At 38.1% G+C, this 13452-nt stretch overlaps 1 protein-coding gene across 8 annotated transcripts in view; it reads right to left on the bottom strand.

The window, feature by feature from the left end:
- The window catches only part of NOX4 (NADPH oxidase 4), a 146478-nt gene that overhangs the window by 71706 nt on the left and 61320 nt on the right, over positions 1–13452 (bottom strand). The window lies entirely within an intron of this gene.

Below are 13452 nucleotides of genomic sequence, written 5' to 3'. Positions count from 1 at the left end.
TAATATATGGGATATACAAACCTTTTAAAACCCATGAAATTCTGAATTCTGAAAATACCTCTAGCTGAAGAGTATGGAAAAAGGATCATCTGCCTGTGACTACCAAGCTTTCTTTGAGTACCTTGTCCCAACAGCAGCACCAAAGGCTTCATTTCGAACATCTCACAAAAACCTTGGAGAGCTGTCTTTTCTATTAAGGAAACTGAGCAACTGAGACTTAAGACTATTAACTTGCCAAAGATCATATGAGTAAAAAGACAAGACAGAGTTTGGATCCAGGTCTATTTGACTTCCCAGTTCCTGACTATGGCAAGTCACTGTCTCCACTAAAGCAAAGACATGTAAAATGGGTAAGGGTTGCATGCAAAATCAAATGGAGTAGGAGAGAAAACAGTATTTGTTGAGGACTCTTAGAAACAATGTAGAACAATATGAATTAAGGGGAAATGGAAATATGGGCTTAAAGTTAAAGCACAGGTAAAAGAAAATGGTAGTGATTTTGAGGGTCCTGTGATGGACAATGGACTCCATTAAAGCAAATCTAAGATCCTTGAGCTCACTGTGTTGACCCATTAATGTAGTTCACATGGGGATGCTATAATGGCTGAAAGTAAAGGAAGACGAAATGCCATGAAGATATGTAAACTATTCATCAGTCAAGAAAAAAGGTAGAAATCAGTGAAACCCACTAAATAAAAAGGTAGATGCTAATCATTTGTTCATGAAAAATCATAAATAAACTACAAAGCACATGATCTAAGATATGTTCAGGACTGGGAAAAAAATGTGACACAGAATTTCCAAACTATTCTGCAATCAGTGTTTCTAGTACAATTATTACTGCTAAGAGTAGTATAAAATAGCAAAATAAATCAAAATCTTATTAAAATGATATTTAAGTATCACTTAGGCAATTAAAATATTATTCATAATTGTGACTCTACTATTTGTTTCATTTACACTCTGGATTTTAAAAACTCTGAGAACAATCAGGTGTGCCATTAGCAAATCTCCAAATAGATGATGGGATCTTCAAAAACCACCCACTATTTTTACTTCATACTTCTTAACGCTGTCCAGAGCCTCTATGCAGTAAAAATTGTAGCCTGCAGAAAGGAAGAATCGCAAGAGTTCCAACCTGCCGATCTGATTGTCCACATGTCGCTTGATGTTTCTCTCATTGTGAATTAAATCTTAGGTTATATATATAAAAAAAAAAATCTAAGCCAAGAAGGTAAGAGAAAAGGGAATAAAAAGGTTAGTCTTGGCATGTCTGCGTGTGCATCTGGCATCTGGCATCTGGCTTTATTTAATCTCACTATATATTCTAAAGGAAAGCATGTATTTTGCAAAATATTCATATCTCTATTCTATTGTTTCAATGAAGACATTGTAAAAGATCATCACATACAATTTTTAACATCCCCTCAGGCCTAGTAGAGGCCTATAAACCTGCCTCTTGTAAGAGTTGGCCAGAAGTGTCAGGGTAGCTATCCAGGCTGATCTAGTTTTCGATAGATAAAACACAACATTGTTTCTCTTGAAATCTTGGGCATGATGCCTTTATAAATTACTGATACTTCCTCCAACTGGCAGGAATTAAGAAGACAGAATTTAGCATAGTCTTTGCTCAATCATACTGCCTAGAATGACAAAGAATGCCCGAATGGTTTGAAATGATAATAAAGAGCTTAGAACCACATATTAGTAGCTTTGCACAAATGATGTTCAGATTCACTAATATGGCTTAAAATACAGCATAGCAATCCTTTAATGTTTTCTCACTATCTTTTTAACAGTTTTTAGAAAATTTCCCAAAGGGAAGAAATAAGAGAGTATTGATATCTCTGGTTATTTTGTTTCTCCTAGAACATTAACAAGTAAATATGTTTATGACAATCTTTCAGTTAAAAAGGTGCAGGATAATAAATGCAGTTAAGTGCACATTATTAAAATAAAACCTGATATAAATATTTTTTCTACACATAGAAATAAGTTGAGAACACATAATATAATTATTAGGAATATTAACTTCTGGGAAGTAAAATCATAGAGAAAATGAGAACTCACTTCATACACATCTGTTTTTTTTAACTTATTGTTAGCCTTTGTAATGTTTATCATTTTAAATGTTCTTAGAGTTTAATTTAATTTCTGAGCTTATTTTAGTCTCACTTAACTTTCCTAGGTGAAGAGAATAGTGCTTGTCTCATGTTGGCCATAATATATGTACCAGAATACACATCACCTAGTTTAAGGATAAGAAAATAAAGTGATAGAATTTGTAACAACAGATCTGGAGGAATGTGTATTTTTATACCCTGAAGAAAGAAAACTTTTTCTTTCAAATTTTTGTTCAATATAGCATTGAGTTCTTAATGTGCTCAAATGACTTAGGATTTTATAACAGTCCCACAAAAATATAAATAGATATTACACAATCATCTTTCATTTGAGAACTAAATGTAAAAATGATGTCATTGTACAATGATTTATTCAACATGGAAAAGAAATTAAAAAGCTGCAGTGCATTTGTTTTTAAATCAAGAGCCTTGCAATAATAAATAAAAGTGATTCTAAAATGGATGTTACCATATTAAATACTAAATGTTCAATGCAACAGATTTGTTAAACCAGATAAAATGATCACAGAATATGATTTTCTTTAATCATGTTGGTCAGGTCTTTCATTTTAACCCATTTTTCTGAAGCTCTAGTTTCACAGTTTCTATGCTTGCTGTACATTTCCACCTAAAATTCACTCTAAGTGTAATATATCTAAAATTGCTGTTATCTTACTTCCAAATTATCTTCTCCTTCTATGTCTGGACATGGAACCTATGTCCTTACAAAACAGAGGCACAAATCTTAGAGTAATATCAGGTGTATCTCTTCCTATAAGCATTCAATCAATTTTCAAGTCCTTTAAAATAATGTAACTAAAGAAAATGCCTGATTACTTCAATCTGTTATTAACTTTTTGTGTCCTCCTAAGGAAAAACACCCACATTCTTCCCTACAGTCCATGGTCAACCACATCTGTCACAAATTCATCCCAAGTTTATCTTCCATGTTCCTCTTTGATTCACCTCTTCCCCTCTTTGATTTCGCTCCAGCTAAACCAACATAGATCAACTAACACATTTTCCTGTCCATTCATTTCCTCACTTACTAGTCAACTCATTTAGAATGACTTCATTTCCATTTCTCATACTAAACCCTAGCAGCTCATTAAGGCCTATCTCAAACACCACCATTTTCATAAAGAAATCCTGATTTTCCTTGCCATGAAAATTCCTCACTTCTCTGAACACCCAAGTTACTTGAGCAGTCTTTCTCTTTTTATGTATTTTTTTCTGTATTAATATACTGTAAGTGTCTTGAGATAAGGAACTATTTCTAAAGCATTACTGTATATTCCATAGCATCTTATCCATAGGAGACATACATTCAAATATCAGTTTAATAAAATACTGGAGAATTAACCTGAGAATGAGTAAGGACTTCAACAATATGCAACTTTTCTACAGTGTATTCATACATTCAACAAATATTTCTTGAGTATCCACAGTGTTGCAGAGACTTTAACTAAGCGGTCATATAATTTTACAAGTGAGAATTGTTCTCAAAGTAGGAGGAGATAATGAGACAGGGGAACAGAATCCACCATGATTAATACAACACTGTTTTGACAAATCTTGACAAATACAACATTTTAACGTTTTCTTGTTTATTTGAAGGGAAAAAAAATAAGTGCTTACTTGTAGATTAGCATGAAAAGAACAGACTCAGTCTTAAACAGAAAGAGTCTGGAAGAGTATGTAAATGGGATTTTTACCAACTGTGGCATGTGTGCATTTATCTTAACTCCCTCAAAAACACAAGATACTAAAATGATCGTTTAGTGATATATAAATACAAAGCAAAACACCAACAATAGCATGGGGAGCAATAACAACAATGGAGGGGTGCCAACAAATTTTGGAAAGATAAAATGCAGATGACACAGTGGTTTGGGAACTCACAGAAAAGTATATATAGGAAGCTGATATCCCACGGGATCACCTTGAGGAGCCAGTCCTTCTTTCCCTCACAGAGCTGGGGAAGCTCAGGTCTCAGAGGCAACAGGAGGAAATGGGGGTTGGGCTTATGGTTAAGATAACTCTCCCCTTCAAACCCAAAGACAAGCAGCGGCGGGACAGAAAGGGCTCCAGATGGAGGAATAACCGCTACAGTGGAAAGCAGGGCTGAGATGCCATTCATGCTTTCAGCGGGTTATTTAATGAAAGCGTACTGAGTGCCAGCTCACACTAACCTTCCAAAACTGAGCTCTGCAAATTTTCATCAGAAACTGTGCTCACCACAGCCTTCCCTGTCTCGGGTAGCCCAGCCCTAGTTGCTCAGACCAAAAACCTGGAAGACAACCTTGACTATTTCCTTCACCTTCCATACCCAATCTATCAAGAAAGCCTGCTAACTCTAACTTCAAGTATACTGAGATTCTGACAGCTTCTCAGCAGCTGCACTGTCACCGCCCCACTCGGAGCCGTCACCGTATGTTGGCTGGGTGACCGCAGCGGCCTCCTAACTGTACTGCTGTTGCTTCTCTCACTTGCCTTCCTCTCATCTGAACACCACGGTCAGGGTGATCCTGTTAAAAAGTACACCAGAATATGTCATCCCTCTACTCAGAACCCTCCAGTGGTTCCCTCCTCACTCAAAGTAAAACCCTTGCAGTGCCCTATAAAACCCACATAATCTGAGTCCTCATAACTTCTCTGACACTATCTCCTGCCACCCTTCCTTTTCCCTAGAGCCACACTGCCCTCCTCTCTTCCATGCACACGTGCACACACATACACACACACTCACACATACACACCTTACACAGATGTAGATCAATACATCAAGTATGACTTAGGATGAAAACTGCCTGGTTTGTGAACAGAGAAAAGGACATGATCTAATTTTCATTTTAAAATAGTCACTCGGGCTGCTTGTTATGATTCAACAGTAGGTGAACAAGGGCAGACAGAGAGAGGCCAGTCAGGAAGCTGTCCAGATGGTAGTGGATTGGACCAGGGTGGCGGCTGTGGAAACAAGGGACATATTTTGAATGTAGAGCCAAGAAAATCTGTGGACATTTTACTGACTACATTTTTCTTGTAAATGACACAAATCAAGAATGATGTCCAGGTTTTTAGCCTGAGAAGCTTGGAAGATGGACTTGGCATAAACTGAAGTGGGGAAGCTGTGGGTGGAATAGCTTTGGAAGGTTGAAGATGAGTTCAGTTTTAGACATGTTCATTTAAGATGTCCTTTAGATACCCACATACAAGTTTCTGGTAGACAATTAGATATATGAGCCTGAATTTTAGAGTTGGAGGCTGGGCAGGAAATATAAATTTGGGAGATGATAATATATAGATGCATCAATAAGGTTAGATGAGATCTCCAGAAAAAATGAGTTTAGCTAGAGAGGAAAGGGGGCTTAAAGAATGGACACTGGAATGTTCTGATATTTGGAGGCCATGGGCATGACAAGGAATGGCAAAAAAAAAGACAGTAAAAATTAGGAGAAAAACAAGGTAAATGGATGTCCTGGAAGCAAAATGAAAAAAGTGTTTCAATAAAGTAAATGGTCAAATTCTGATGACAGGTCAATTCTGTTGAAGGCTGGGAAGTGACCATTGGATTCAGCAATAACGTGGTCATAGCTGACCATGGAAATATTTTAGTAGGGTGCTATGGGCACAAAACCAGTGGGCTTAAGAAAGAATGAGAGGAAAGAAATTGAAGAACTGAGAAATGGGGTACTAGCTAGAAGGAGATGTGAGTCGAGAAAGGAGCTTTTATTCATCATTTTCTCATTGGTACTTGGCTAAAAAGAGGTATCCAAAAATACTGCTTGAATAAATCAAGTTTAATATTAAACAGTTGGTTTTCTCTGAATACACTGACCTATTTAAGTTCATATTTATCATGCAGACTCTCATTAGGCACTAAAGGAATATTTTCTTTTCTCTTGGAAAAAAGCCAAACTAGAGCAGTTAGATATTTAATTTTCAGAGAATTCTGATATCCTGTTTGTTTCACGAATATGAGTGAACTTCTGGGGCAATTTCTCCCACTGTGTCTGATCTATGGTTAAAACACAGTGTTGCCTTGTTAATCTATCATCTATCCCAGCTGAGTATCTAAGCTGTCCAAGAAAAAGATTAGTGAAACCCTAGAGAAAGGCAATTTTTAAGAATTACATAGATGAGATCAAGACCCAAGATCAAAACAGCTGATGCAGACTTCCTGGTTGTATTTAAACCCATGGAATTAAAAAAATAATAATTACCAAAAAAATGTCACCAATATTTAAGAGATGCATGGCCTTTCTTGTCTGGTTTTCACTGAAAACTGGAAAGACTATTAAAGTGACTAGTTTAGAGATTAAAAACACAAAGCAGGAAAATGATGGCCAGTGCAGGCCTGCTATGTGAAAGCACAGACAATAATGAACTAACAGCTAGACTTGCCTCTGACTCATGGAAAAATATGTGAAATCAGGTTATCCAAGCTTAAAAATAGTGAATCACACAACTTAGAACACAGATGTTAGGAAAGCACATATGTGTTTCTGGATAAAAATAATAATGGAAGGAAATAGAGGTAGTCATGCAAGCTTCAGTCAATTATTTCCATAAAAAAGCAGATTATGTGCTAGTTCTGTAGTTGAGAATTCATGAAATATATTAATGAACATGATTAATGTCTACCTCAGTTATATTCTAAGAGATGCAACATTTCATGGTAAGCAGTTTTCAAGCTCTCCTAAGTTTTTTTAAAATCTGATTTACATATTTAAATTAGGTGACAACATACCTTAACGGAATATTTGTTTTGGTAGAAAATCCAAACTTTGGTAATTCCAGAGCATTAGAGATCCCACTATATGTTGAAGAACAAAATGTAAAAGTCTGCCTACATTTTAAGCCAACAAAGGTCCAAAGAGGGAACAGAATTAGAAAATTTCATTTTGGACCCAACTTTGTCATCAAATATGTTACTTAAAATATGGTCACCTAAAGAATCCATGCTTTAGATATCTCCTCCCCTCCCCAAACAACAACCAAAGGGAAATACAGTTTGTGTTCGGACTACAAATTTTTCAAGTTCAACGACTTTTGATAGCTTATAGTTTATCTATATGTGCCTCATATTTAATTTCAAGTTTTAAAAACCAGAATTTTCTCATTAAAGGTATATATTAATATGCTATTTTATATATTTTTTAGTGTACAGATATAAAACTTACCTACATTTATTTAAATGTCACTTGTCATGTTCCTTCCCCCTCTCCTCCCAACTTTCAGGATCAAATACTAATTCCTAAATCTCAGAGCTGTTGTTTAGTGTTTCCTGCTTGGAACTCACTGCTGAGAGGGTACCCTTCCCCCAGGAATTAGAGGATCCACTGAAGAAAGCTTTCCCACCGATGTCTAAGGGCCTCTCCCTGGAGACAGACCAATTCCACTGACTGGTCAATGGGAGAAAACAAGGTTTGGCCTTTGTGGATAAAATGAGAGTCCCTATGGCCAGGATCCTCACTGAACTTAAACCACCTGATGATGTGACTGGCCTGTTGCTCGGCTGCCGCTTCCACACCTGTAGGCGATAAGCTATTATTGCGCTATATAGAGAGCTCGGCCCATTGCTCTGGGTGGAGGCAGAGACGCTAGTGCTGGACGTACTGCCGGGAGAACAAGCCGGGTAATCAACCCTTTCACCCCAAAAAACGTTTTGCTGTCAATTTCTTTGGTCACACTGAATCCATAGCAAACTTGCCCGGGGCTGAAACCCATTGGCAAGACAGCCTTAGTATAGGACAATTCTGAATTTTCATTTTACCTTTAGAGCTCCCGTCAGAACTTCTGGGGCCTCTGTGAGCTCTGATCACAGTTCAACGTCTGACTTGCGTTTTAGTGCCTTACTCCTTACCAGGTGTTGCTCTGCACAGGCTGCTTGCAAATCTCCCTGCCTCCAAGACTGTTTCCCAGGAAACCCAACCTAAAACATTTCTCCTGAGGCCAGTAAACCAGAAGAAGCAAATCAGTGGTCCCCCCAGGTGAGTGTTTTTAAACCAGTCTGTGGCCAGAGCCTAGTTATGCTCATGATGAGGAAAAGAAAAAAATCAGTTTAACCCTGTCTTGGTTCTCCAGTCATTCTTTGAAACAACCGTAACAACTTCCAATTTACTTAGAACTTACTATATGCCAAGCATCATGGTTAGCACTTGATTATACTTTTCTAATTAGTATTTAGAGTAATATAGAGAAGTTACTATTATCATCCACATTTAATAAAGAAGTAAACCCAAGGTAAGTGTGTCACTTGTCTCGCCCAAGGTCACATAGTACCAAGTGGAGGATCGAGACTTCCACTCCAGGCTGTAGGATTCCAAAATCCCTGGTGTACCACTGCATAAAGCCCTCTGATCTCCATCAGTCCTGTCAGCAAACATGTGCCTGATGGTTCTGCCCTAAGCAGCACTCACAGAAAATAATCACAACTCCCTGAGAAAGCCCACCAGATTAGCATGTCTTCCTTATGTAGGAGAGTCAATGTCAAGTATAAGAAATATTGAAACACTTTAAGTGATTAGAATTCCAACCTTTGGATTCTTATTTAAGCCATCCCTCAAAACTTAGCTTTACATTGACTGAAATTGTGAAAAATACTATGGTGATTCTCTGCCTTATGTTCTGTACTCATTTTTTGAATTGTCAGTTTTAAATGCTTAATCTCTGTTTTTAAAAATGAGATGAAATTCAAACTACTGAAATTGTAATTGTTATATATTTTATTGATTTGATTTTTTCCCCTTGCATTGGCACAGTACGTGAAAATAAGTATGAGATTATACCTAGCAGGGGAATATGACTTTCAACTCTCAACAGTATTAGAAGAGCAGAGTCGTATGGACATCCAGAATTTCAACTGCATTATTTCCCTTGAAAATACATTTTATAGTATCAGTAAACATCTCTCCTAAGTGGTAATTATTTTTTTGTTGTTTGACTCCAACAAGAAGGATATCCAAATGCAACAGGAGTTTCAGAAATGGGGGTGCCCTGATCATCTATGGGATGATGAGGCAGGAGAAAGTGCAGAATAGCTCAAAACATATCCTTCAGTCAGACATGTCTGCATCTCATCTGTACCACTAACTAGCTGAGTGACTTTGGACAGGTTACTTAATCTCTCTGAGCCACATTATTTCGGCGTCATATAGAGTAAACTATGCATGTCTCACAGAAATATAGTAATTATTAAATAATGAAATTTTCAAAGTTTAAGGAAGAACTTCTTGGGCATTTCGTAGGGATGATTATCCTTGATAAAGATGGGGTGTGTAAAAACATGTGTTACTTTTTAGTGGGAATCAGCATATGGGAAATTGCTGTTTTGCTTTATTTCAAAGGGAACTTTATGGGAAATAAGCAGTGAAAATGTTTGAGAAGCATGCATTTTACATGTAAGTGCCAGACAGAAGTAATTGGACACAAAGAAAGAAATGGCAGGAAAAGACAATGAATTAGCATAATAGCATAATGCAAAATTTAGCGTAGAAATATTTTCTCTTGTCAAATTCATTCCTAGGTAGCAGAAAGATTTGTCTCTTTTCCCTCTTATGAAAATAGAAACTGCCCTTGGGGGAGTAGGAGTGAGCCAGCCAGCCATCTTCCCCAAATGTGAGAAGGCTACAAACCATTTCCTGAGCCTACACATAGTACAGGGTACACAGATGGCCTGACGGAAAGAATTTCCTTTGTCCTAAAACTTCTTTTGGATGCCAACTATTGTTACAATTTAAAATATCTATGACATGTAAATGCAAAAAATGATGTTTAAAATATGGATGAATTTGAATACAAAACCTAAGCTTGCAAAATCAAACCTCTTTTCAATTTATAGGTTACTAGGCAAACCTAAGAAATAGTGATAGCATTTGTCAGATAAGCAGACAGAAACTAGGAACAAGTCATCTTATGTTGTTAGCCCTGAGAATGCGGGATAATAGGAGGTGGAGAATGACCTGCTGTGTCTGACTAGCTGTTATCCATAAATTCTTTCCCCTGGTCTTTGGTGGTTCTTCCCCAACCACCTCTGCCATACGTACAGTTCCCCTTCCTCATCTCAATGAAAGAGAAATCGCCACCATAACCTTTAAGATTAGACTCAGCACCCAACTGGCAAGCCTACTCTTTGACTGAGAGCCGCTTCAGCCATCTGCATTTCCCTTTTCTCCTTGGTGCCTCTAACAGTTTCTTTCTCCCAGCTTCACCTTCCAAGTGAGAGTGTGCTAGAGAAAGAAGGGGGGAAAGGAGAATCTATAAAGTATTTCCCAGGCTGGGATCCAAACGCTAATTTTATATAAGGAGTTTTTCATTGTTTCAACAGATACATATTGGGTCACTCTGTGCACCGGACACTGTGCTGGGAATGCATTGCATCTCTGAACGAGCTCCTGGGGCTTTGATTCTAGGAAGAGGACAGACATTAAACAAATAATCTAATGATGCTGGTGCTGAAGAGAGTACACAGGTGCTAATAAGAAAAAAAGGTCAAGAAATTTAACCTACTATGGAAAGTTAGTGAGGGAGTCTCAGAGGAAGTGACATTAAGATGATAAGTCAAAGATGTGCAGAGTTGCCCAAGCAGAGAAAATGCTTGGAGTAGGAGTAAGTGGAAGAGGCAGAGACTGGTTCCCAGGGTGAAGGGACTAGTTTATGCAATGACCCAAAAGTCAGGAAAAAAGAAAATGTTAAGCAAATGGGTGAATACAATTTAATGGAATTGTTTATTAAAGAACTTCTCAAAATTATTAATATGTCAACAGGAACTGTGACTTTCTAAAAGTGATGTATATCAAGCAGGATTTTCCAAGCTATTTTAGGTCACACAAAAAATGTCTTTTCTTTCCTATTTTTTATTCTCAGAGAATTTTCAGAGGACCATATCCCTTTAAGAGAACTGGAGCAGTAGTAGCATGGAGAAGCAGGAGAAATAGGGCAAAATTTTTCTTAATTGAGAAAAGTAACAAAGAAGAAAAACTATGATGACTATAAAACTTCAGTCATGCAATCTCTTTGCCTCCATCTGACACACCCCTGAAGTCGAATCTTCTGAAATGACAGTACTGGACACAGAGCCTTTGTGCTGAGGACTCTTGGGGCCCCTCTGGGGTCAGGGCTCCGGGTGGGGGGCCTCGCTGCAGCAGGCTGCTCCTAAGGGGAGTCAGGAGCGCTGTGCACCTAACAGAGCTTCACTGAGGTGACGACATGCTCTGCAGTGCCTCCCCCACCCAGCCAAACACAGCCTGCTTCCCAAAGTCATCCCTGAACCAACATTTGCCCTCTAAGGATAATGTGCTATGGTTTCTGTTCTCACCCCTTAGGACTCCATAGGAAAAAAAAGTAACAATCTTTCCTTCACATGACAAAATGTCAAGTACCTGAGAATATTCTTATATCATTTTAACTCTTGATTAACTTGTTTTTCCCTTTACACTGCTCTCCTATCTTTACTTTTGATTCCAAACACTTATTCAGGAGTTCACGGCAGCAAATGTGGAAAACCATGAGTTTGGAAATTAATCAAAGTCTCTTTGAAAGGTCTACAATGCATGACAGCATTCAAAAACTCATAGTAGCCACAATCATCCTTATGCAATTCCAGAAAGGATACTAGTTAAGTAAACAAAAAATATTTTTAGGTGAAAAATGCTCGTCTGAGTACTTATGCAGAGTACTCATCTGCAGACCAGTTTTTCTTGAGCTGTTCTCACTGAAGTGAAACTAGAGTTCCCAGAACACAAGCTAGGAGCTCTGACCTCTCATTTTCTCTACTACTTCCTTAATCCTCCCTTTTTTTAGTGGCTCCTAGGAGAACATTCTGGGGCCTTTGAGCACTTTAGCCTATGTTGGGCAACTACAGATCTAGCACAGTGGTTCTCAACTGTTAGTGATTCTGCCCCTCCTGGCAATGCCTGGAGACGCTGTTCTTGTCATAAGTCAGGGGTCTATTGGATCTAGTGGGCAGAGGTTAGCAGTGCTGCTAAACACCCTGTAATGCACAGGACAGCATGCCACACCACGGGATTATTTGACCCAATATGTGAATGATGCCAAGGTTGGAAAGTCCTGAACTAGTACAAATACCCAGACATTCCTGTGTGATAGTTTCCTAAGTTTCTGTACTGGTCTCATTGTTAGAAATATTGGTATTATATTGAATCAAAACTTGTTTTTCTAGAACTTTTTACCTATTAATCTTACTTCTGCACCATCGGATCCCAAAGGAAAAATATCTAATCTTCCATCTACATGACAGATTTTCAAATGACTGAGACTACTGTGAGATCCCCACAGCTTCTCATTTTCAGGTTGAAAAACCACATGTTCAATGTCCCGTACCTGCTTCTCAAAAAACCTAACTGCAGAAGGGAAGACAATAATCCAAATTAAAGGCAAATATCTTGAAGTTGTTTTCAAGAGTAATAAAAGTATAGTTACTGAACACTGGCCACCAATCACGTGCCAGAGGTTTGACACACATTATTTCACTAAGCTGACATTGACAATATCCCTTCCAGATGGCACTGCTAGGGCTATTCTGCAGATGATGGAACTCGGGTTTACAGAGAGGCCCAAAGATAGACCCCAGCACAGAACTAGCAAGTGACAGAGCTGGGACTGACTTCTAACTTGCTTGCCTTTTGTGCGAATACTCACTCTCATTTACATGACTATAATCTGTTTCCCTTTTCTCAACTCTTTCTCTCCTACTCCCAGTTCCTTTTCTTCTGTCTGTTCCCTGCACTCCCTGCTCCCCTTTCCCTTCCTCCCATCTGTGCCTCAAGCTATCTCCAAGGCTACCACAGCTACAGCCAGACATCTTCTGGAAAGTAGGTCAGGCGACATGAGGCCTTAAAGCCATTAGGTCCTACACACCACTCTTGTCTGCATTTCTCCTTTTTCCCTGGGAAAGGGTCCTGGGACAACTGAAAAAGATTAGATCTAGAAGTCTCTACTCTGTATGTACTATAAGTGAACAGTTCTTGGATTTTCTCTCTGTGTGATGAGTATATAGGGCTTCATTATCCAGTTGACCCTTGAACAATACGCATTTGAATTGCATGGTCCCACCCAAAATCAATAAATATACCAGAGAAGTTATTGTGATTTGTGACAATTTTAAAAAACATTTACTCTAGCTTACTTTGGTGTAAGAATACAGTATATAATATATATGACACAAAATACTTGTTGATCAACTGTTTCTGTTATTACTAAGGCTTCCTGTCAACAGTTATCTATTGGTAAATTTCCAGAGAGCCAAAGTTGTACTTGGACTTTTAGCTGTGTAGAAGCACCAGTGACCCTAAGCCCGGCATTGTTC

The sequence above is a fragment of the Manis javanica genome, chromosome 11, assembly GCF_040802235.1.
Source record: "Manis javanica isolate MJ-LG chromosome 11, MJ_LKY, whole genome shotgun sequence".
In the NCBI taxonomy this organism is placed as follows: domain Eukaryota; kingdom Metazoa; phylum Chordata; class Mammalia; order Pholidota; family Manidae; genus Manis; species Manis javanica.
The sequence above is the reverse complement of the archived record's forward strand: the minus strand, read 5'-3'. Positions and strand labels throughout refer to the sequence as shown.